Genomic DNA, 8,674 nt, shown 5'->3' on the forward strand with positions numbered 1-8,674 from the left:
GACTCTCAAGTAAATAGAACAGTTCCTCCAGGTGAGTATTGCCAGGCCAAAACGATGGCAGCTGCTGAAGCTGGGGCTGCTTTTCTGGCCCAGAGCTGTACAGAGGCCTCGGTGTCTCCTGCTCGCTGCCAGCAACGTTCCTTGGTGTTTCTGTGTGTCCCAGCTGTCAGGGAACTCGGGGCAGGAGGAGGCCAGGAGGGACCTGAAAGGGAACCGGCACCTCTCGTCCTTGGGCTGTGCCTGCAGTGTCCTGCCTGTGCCGAGCACACACTCTGGGGAAGGGCGCCGGGGCGCCCGGCCAGCGCCGGCACGGACGCGGCTCGAGGGCTGCCTGCGGATCCTGGGCCGGGGGCTGCTCTGAACAGGTACCTGGAGATGCTTCAGCCTGGACAGAGACCACTGACAGCCCAAAAGCACCGCCGGGAACAGCTGGCATTTCCTGCTGATGGCAGCACGGGCCGCTTGCAGAGGGGCTCGGACAGCAATTCCCCGTTCCCACCTCCCAGAGCTCCCACGCAGCTGCCGGGTCTGTCCCGGCCACCCCCAATCCCTTCCCTTCCAGCCTGAGGCCATCATCCATGCAGCAGCAGCAGCATTAAAGCCAAAGCAATCTGCCCTCAGATATCAGATCCCAAGCACTACCTTCCAGAGATGCCTTAAAATCAAAAGTTTGGCTGGGATGAAGGTTTTTGGTTTTTTTTGGATAAAGGTGGGAGTTGTCCAGGGAGCCAGCTAGAAGTGCAGAAGTTATGGAAAGCTTTCTCACAGGTGGCTCCCACTGGAGGTGTGCTGAAGGCAGGGATGTGCAGCCTTTCCTGAGGGAAAAGAACTTGCAGAAGCCACTGGTGAGGCTCTGAAAGGAACTAAGATTCTGCAGGGAGAGATGTTCTCCCGTGGGCACAGGGGCTGCCTCGGCATGGGCTGGGAATGCTTCTGGCCTCTGCCTTCTCCTGCTTGAAAAATCTCACCTGGAGCCTGAGCTCAAGGGGGTTCAAATCAGTTGAATTCCAGGCAACCCTGTCAAGTGACCCCAAGGGACATGGGTGGGGTTGGGATGAGGGTTTTAAACGGGAAGTTCTTTGGCATACATACCTGTCCCTGTCCCGATGCTGCTGAGCTTCCTTGGAAGCTCTGCTGGTTTCTTGGCACAGCTGGTGTTCAAGCAGCAGCTCTGCCTGGGCATAGCCACACTCCATGAGGCACTGGGAGGTTATGGCAGTGGGAATTGAGCAGGGAATTTGGGGCTATGGGATCACTGTCAGCTTTGCTAGTTCCCATCAGTTAGCCCCAAATCTGGGCACTGCACAAAGAACAATATTTGTGCTCCCCTGTCAGCTCAAGCCCCTGGGCTGGGAAGTTTTGGAATTCAACTGCATGGAATTATACAAGTCACAGCAACTGGCATCACCCACGGGGAGAATCCAAGTCCCAAACAATTCCTCCACAATCCACTCTGGGGGATAACAGCCTGTGCCTGCCAGGAGCTCTGACTCTGCTTTTCCTTCCAGCTCCTGAGCAGTATCAGGGCCACCCTGAGGGCTTCAAAATCCAGATAAACCCCAAATCTCACACAATGACTAATCCGAATAAAGAACTGCATTATTGTCATCAAAAGCTCAAAAGTGTTATGAATTCTATGACAACACTGTAATGGACTCGCAGGAACCTCATTAATGTTCTTGGTTTTTTTTATATTTGCAGAAGCTGCCAAATGAAAGATTAAAACTTATAAACAATTCAGAGGTCAAGCAGGGCTGGCTGTGGATCGACTTTCCCCTCTCCTCCCACTTAGTGCAAACACAACTTGTGTAGAGGACTGCGAACTCATTATTGTCTCAGCTTCTCCCTCCCAAAGATCCCCTCCCTCTTTCCCTGCAGGTGAACTCTGATCCACTCCTCACCTGCGCTGCTCATCCAAGTGTCCATTCTGTGACCCCAGCGAGGTCCCTTTGCCTTTCTCCTGCCCCTCTCCAGCCCCAGGCCGCTCCCCTGCTCGCTTTCTCCCGTGGGCCTCATCCCACACGGAGCCTCTCCTCCCTTCCTCGCCGGCGGCTGCCAGGGAAGGAGGACACGCAGAGTCCCGAGGGCTCAGCCCTGCCTGCTAGCCCTGGAGAGCCCTGGCTGCACTCCCCAGGGCCCTCGCAGAAATTTCCCAGAGAAATTCTCTGCCGGGCTCCCTTCACCTCCCTCAGCAATCCCTCCTCGCTCCCCTGGACATCCCCTCGGCATTTTCCTACACAAACACTTCTCATGTCCCCTCTCAATGACCCTGGGATTTGCAGCTAAATCCATGGCATGACCCGTGCCCGCTGCTCATGGTTCACCCAACCACAATCAAGAGCAAATGCTGGCTGCGCTTTTGGAACTGGAAATGACTTGCAAGCAAAAGAAATCACCTTTTCTTCCTTCTTTCTCCTGCTGGACTTGCCTCTGGGGATGCGTGCTGAGCTCTCGCTGCAGGGGACTGTCAGGCCCGAAGGGCTGGGAGTTCGTCCTCTTCTCCCTGGGCAAGCAGAAATTGGCATTCATTACACCACAGAAATGCTTTCTGAAACCTTTCCCCTCCCCTGCCCTTGGCTGCTACATCTTCTCTCTCTGCCTCGGAACTGACAGCTGTATCCCTGAGGTCATTTCCCCTGCCTGACTTCTGCGCAGCTCCAAGCTGGGAAAAACTGGGATAACTTAGGGGGGACAGAGGTGAGACACTTTTATTTAGCAGGATTTATTATTTAGCAGGATATATTATTTAGCAGGACTGCTAATTACAGCCAAAACCTTCTCCAATCCCCCACTGAGAAGAGCACAAACTCACAGCCATTCCGGGCTGAGGGAAATGCGACACAGTATCAATAAATAAGTGACCTTTCCTGGGAGCAGCCATCACCCCAGTCCTCCAGCCTCGGCGAGCTGCTGCAGTCAATGGACCCAACTTCCAAGGCTTAACCTACATTTCTGCCAGCTCTCGTTCGAAAGCTCCCGGACAGTAAATCACACGACAGAATTTTAAAATGGCACCAAGAATAACAGAGCCCAGGCCAAACCCAACCACCCCCATCGCTGCTCCACCCCGCTCTTGGCAGAAACAGTCGTATCCTTTAGAAATCCTCTCCTTCCCCTGCTACTCAGTCCTTCGCTGCCCATCCCCACAGAGGATTTACTCCACCTTTGGCTCCCCACAGCACCTCTCTCCCCAGCACAAATCCCACTTGGCACAGACACAGACGGAGCAGACCTAAGGCAATGGATCCAGCAGCAGCTGCGATTCCGAGCTCCCCGTTCCCTGCACGGCTCATCCATCCAAGCACTCCCGGCAATCTCACCTCAGCCCGGACTCTCTGTTCCTCAGAGGCAAACACGGCCTGATGGGGCACGGCTCTGGCACCCCATTTCCTCCGGCTCCTGCCGACCTGGAAAGCCACAGGGAAACGCAGTCCCCCGGAACCTCACGTCCCTGGATACCAGCAGAGCTGCAGTTTCACCCAGATCCCAGATTCCATAGACACTTCATCCCAGCGGGGAGGAAAAGGGGAACCCTGCGCGGTCAGGACCGGGAGCCCCCCAGTGCAGACCCCTGGTGCTGAAGCCTCTTGGCTCTGGCTCCTCAAACACCACAGCTTTTGGCAAAGATGGGAGGAGTGGAACCATTTCTCTGGTCCTGGAAGAGGAGGAAAAGAAAATGAAGTCCCCTAGAGAAGTCAAAGGATCCCAGCTTTCACAATTCTGCTCTGGATTGCTCACTGTGGGGCTTAATCCAAGACAGGTGACACCAATTCAAATATAAATGTGCCCTTCTCCAGCATTTTTATTCCTAACCCTTTCAGACATTACAAGGATGCTCGTTTTGCTTACTGCATTCTTTGCTCCATTTTAACAGAACCATTTTCATGCCAGACCCCACTTGTCACTCACTCAATCCTCCTTCACCACTGGACTTTGCACAAAGGGACACCCGGGGTGCTGCATCACAAGAAATCCCAAAGAGAAACCCCTCCAAAACCTGACAGAGAAAGGTTTCAAGGCACTGCAGGACACAGACACAGCTGTTCAGGCCTTCTCAGGCCACACCAATCCTGTCCCAACCACCTGAGCACTGCAGGTGAGTTGTGCAAAGGATCCCCTTCCTCCCAGGCAATTGCTGTCTGAGGCCACAGATGTCCCCCCTGGGCAGCACCTGGAAAAAAAAACGTGGGAAAGGCAAAATGAGAATGTTTTCTGACAGAAAATGAGGAATAATTATCAGAACTTCGGGACAAATTTAAGAACATCACTTTGATACGATAAATAAAGGCCACACCCATCCTGCCAGCCCAGGTGAAAACAGGAAGGAGAACAACAGGAAAAGCAGAATCCCTTCCTTGCATCTATTTGCTAAAGACTCTTCTGCACTGTATGCTCTTTGTGTTCTTTAAATGAATGGGTTGCCGCTAAAAAAATCTCAGCCCATACTTTCTCAGCCACAGGCAGGACAGGGTGGGCTGCAGCTGGAGAGCCAGGGAGATGCAGGACCTTGGCACACCAGGGATAAGGGCAGGGGAAGCAGGGGGGAGCGCTGCACAAGTGAAGGAACAGGAATTTTCTTGTTCACATTCATCAGTGCTGGGAACTTGGGAAACACGTGGTGCTGCGTGCATCCAGGACACAGTGCCCACGGTTTGGTTGTTTTCCCTCTGCTCATAAGCCCGGCCTTCAGCCCCTCTCCAGGGGAGCAGAGAATTCCTCCAGGCTAAGGGTGAGTCCGGGACCACACCCCAGGGATGGGTCCGGTAAAGCAGGGGAGTTGTTTACGGGAACTGACCGCAAAAATCAAACCCAACAAACACTGAAATGGGCTCTGTGGAGCGGCAGCACCGAGTGTTGGCAGCAGGCAGAGGCACGAGGTGCACGCAGGACCAACAAGTACCACCTCACCTGGTTCTTCTGCTTGCCTGTATTGCGGTCCTGCTTCACCTCACAGCTGCTCTTCTGCCAAGGCCATTTCCATTTTCACAAGCCTGTGTCACGCGTGGTCAAGGCTGGAACTCCTCCCTTAGGATTTCCACGTCACATCTGGATTTGCCAGGAAGCACGTGCACACGCAGATGCCCGTTTCTGTGACAGGTCACTTAGAAATCATGACAGCCAGCAACTTGCTCCTCACTGCACCGCCTGGAAATACATGAAAAAGCCAGAAAAAGCAACAACCAGTCAACAGCCCACAAAGGACACAGCTTAGTGCAGCTTCATCCTAATATTCTTCATGCCCCAGGGAATGGAGGAGCTGTCCTGTCCCAGCTCTGCCTCCTCTGCCTGCAGCAGGGGAGATGCAGCTCTCAGCCCTAAGATCCCTCCAAACTCCCCTGGCAACACTTACTATGAACCCCGAAGTCCCAGTGCATCACCTGTGTGCTATCCCAGCAAGTTCAGTCGCTCTTTGTGGGACAAGACCCGCGCTGGGCCCAAGAACTGACTCTAATCCCTGTTACCTGACCTGCCCAGCTGCAGGATCAACGTCCAAAAGCAACACTGGATCCTTAAGGGCAGAGTCTGGCACCCTCTGTAAAAGCCAAGGGGAGAACAAGGCTCCAAAGGCAGCCCCCGATGCCTCCAGCCCCTGCTGCTGGAAACGCTGCCCAGGACTTTGGACCGACGGGATCGAGCCTTCGCACAGCTCGGTCCCGTGGCACCGAGGGTGGCAAACCCCAGAGACTGACGGAAATCAAACAAGGGGCTGATTTCAATGGATGCCCGGGAGGCTGAAAGCCCCAGCCCAGAACTGCTCCCCGCCCAGCTCAGCAGCTGGAACTGCTGCTGCGGGGCACAAGGTCCGAAGGAACGCTGCAGCCGTGACGTTAAAGCCAGCAAAAACAAGGACTAAATGGAAACAGATCCTTACCTGCTCCAGTGACCCAACCTCTGGCTCCTCCTCACGGGGGGACCCTGCTCCAGGGAGCAACCTCCACACAGCCCCCGAGACCTGGGCTAAGACGCTGCCCTAGCAGCAGAAGACAAGGGGTTCACCAAGCTTTTGGCACACATTCCGTCCCCAGAGGGGTTTGACAAAATATCCATCAATGCAGATCTTTAATAAAGACAGCTTGTACCAAGGCTAGCAATAGATTTTTGTATGTTATTTCCTCAAAATCTCTGTTTTAACACATTTTGATACTGACAGTGTTGAAACAAGATTCACCGTGAGCTCTGCACCCTGCCGTGCTCCCAGGCCTAAAGGAGAGCTGGGTACCCTCACACTCATCCAGGCTGAGGCAGCTCTCGTGGAGGGATGGAGCTGCTGCTGCAGACAAAGATTTAAAATCCACCCCTGCCCTGAGGGTGTCTAGACCTGGGAGAAATACCTTCCCACCGCCCCCCTGGATTTCCTTCCCTGCCACTCGCTTTGCTTCCAGCTTGGGAAGGTTTGTCTCGGGGGCATTTCAGCATCACAAAGGGCTTTTCCAGCCTCGGGGATTCCATGGGATGCCCAGTGAGTGACCCAGCTGCACACACAGGCACGGAAAGTTCTCGCACACAGATTATCCTGCCGTGAGCCAGAGCACTCCAGGGCATCCTTGAAACAGTGCAGAGAGCAGGACAAAGACACAGCTACACCACTGATTCTACTCTGTACCTTCCCAGTGGGGCATGAACACCATTTCCTGCTGATCCTGAGAGATCCACTACTAAGGTGGCATTGAAAATGCCACCATTCCTGCCCCAGAACCACAGCCCAGCAGGTTTCTGTGGGAGAAGGAATTATCTGCGCAGTTCAGAAGCTGCACTTCCCTAAAGCATTCCCGTAGGAACGTGAAGGTTCCCATGTGCATTTTGTAGTCCAATTTGTAATTTAAGCATATTTCAAGACAGTTAAAATCAGAATGAACTGACTTGGTGCCAGCACAGCATTAGATGTGGGACAGCAGGAGACTCACCAGGCAATATTCCTGGACACTCTCCATTCTCAGCACTCCAGCTGCAGCATCCTCATTTCTCACCGACTCTCAGTTCTGTTTCCAGAACTCCCATCAGGAAGCCGATGGCCGTTTCCAGACGCAAATTTCCAAGGTATCATTGATCACCACTGCTCCTCAACCCACCTCTGCTCCATCCTTTATCCCTTTTATAACCACGGCCCCACCCAGGACACAAAAGGAGGCTCCCCAGGTGTCTCCTGAGACTCAAATCATTCCAGCTGGGTCAGGAAATAAATAGAAATGAACTCGTCCCTTTTAGGGTAACAAATTGTCCCCATTCCCCCTTCTTTCTTTTCTTTCTGTTTCCTGAGTCAAAACACACAGGTGGGCTCAGGGGAAAAAAAACAAAACAAAACAAACAACAACAACAAAAAACAAACAACAACAACAAAACTTTCGGGAAAGTCCAAACCGAACAGAACTGGTTTTTCCATAGGTTTCCATCAGGACTGTTCAGTTTTTCCCACTGAGCCTCGGCCGTGGCCACAGGAGCAGCTTCTCCCTGCGACCCGAGGGGATGGGCACAGGGACACCCTTCCAGCTGCTTCCCGGCAAACGGAGCTCAGCGCATCCCACAAACGTTCTTATCGCAGCTGGGAGCGCGGCACGAGCTTTATTCCACGAAACGTGGTCCCAGAGAGCCTCAGGTCCCGGGACGAACTCGTCCCACGTATCAGTGCTGGAAGCGCTCACATCCATCCCCCTGCGGATCCCGCCCGACCCAGGGGACCCCAGCGCAGCCGTCCCTGCCCTCCGGCCACTCACCCGCAGCCGCCATTCGCTCGTTCCCGGCTCTGCTGCCCGAGCCAAGGGGATTTTTCCCCGTGCCGGGCTCAGGACAGCTCGCTCCCGGCATAGCTGCCGCTGGCACAGCAGGAGCAGGAGCAGGAGCAGGAGCAGGAGCAGGTCAGCGAGCGCCGCGTTCCGCGCTGCTCGGGCGGACCCGGGCGGGGGCCGGGTCGGAACCGCGGCCGCCGGTGCCGCACCTGGCCCGGGCCCCGCCCCGCGGTACCGCCCGCGGCTCCCGCCGTGCCAGCTCTTCCTGCGGCAGCAGCTGGCCCTGGTCATCCCTGCTGTTCCCAGGGGGTAAAAACAGCCTTGGGAATTCGCTTCTGATAACTGGAGTTGGTTTTCTAATGGGAATCCTCGAAGTAGAACCGAACGTCTGTGACACGTGAGGATGCTACAGATGGAGTGACAGCAGAGGAAATCTTGGTCCTGCCGGTTACCCGTGGGGAGAAAGCAATTCCCGGCTGCCTTATGCTTGAAAAACAGGGAAGGGGAATTCTGTGTCCTCTCCTGCTTAGGATGTACATTTTTACTGTCCTAAAAAGGGACCATTTGAGTCTTTAGAGTGGCTGGCACGGGCAAAAGGTGGAGCTGTTGTTTGTGATTGTGACAGACCTGAATTATTAGAGATCGGCGGGAAATTGTTCAGTGCACCAAAAGTGATAGGGAATGTCAGCTTCACTGCTGTCACATGTAGAGCTGGGACAATGACCCTAAACACCCCAAAAAGGTAAAGAAACCCTGAGCCACGCTGTGATCAGACCCCATAGGGGCGGTTTATTGTGAGCACCGGTAAGGAATAACGGGAATTCCCTGGCCCTCAAGCTTGGTCCCATCTGCCCGCACCCCTGCCCTTGGGAAGCGCTGTTCTGCCCGGCTGGAAAGCCAACAAGCAATTTTTCTTTCATTCCTTAAAACTCTTCTCTAAAAACCTCTGT

The 8,674-nt window shown here is 54.2% G+C and overlaps 1 long non-coding RNA gene across 1 annotated transcript; it reads right to left on the reverse strand.

Annotated features, from left to right (window-relative positions):
• Nucleotides 1-21: 21 nt before the first annotated feature.
• LOC134054885 (uncharacterized) lies at nucleotides 22-3,845 on the reverse strand. Its single transcript, XR_009934066.1, has 3 exons — nucleotides 3,321-3,845; nucleotides 2,397-2,503; nucleotides 22-202 (listed from the first exon to the last, which is right to left on the reverse strand). It is a non-coding gene; the product is annotated as an uncharacterized LOC134054885 (long non-coding RNA).
• Nucleotides 3,846-8,674: the final 4,829 nt, after the last annotated feature.

Source organism: Cinclus cinclus, chromosome 2 (assembly GCF_963662255.1).
Source record: "Cinclus cinclus chromosome 2, bCinCin1.1, whole genome shotgun sequence".
NCBI lineage: Eukaryota > Metazoa > Chordata > Aves > Passeriformes > Cinclidae > Cinclus > Cinclus cinclus.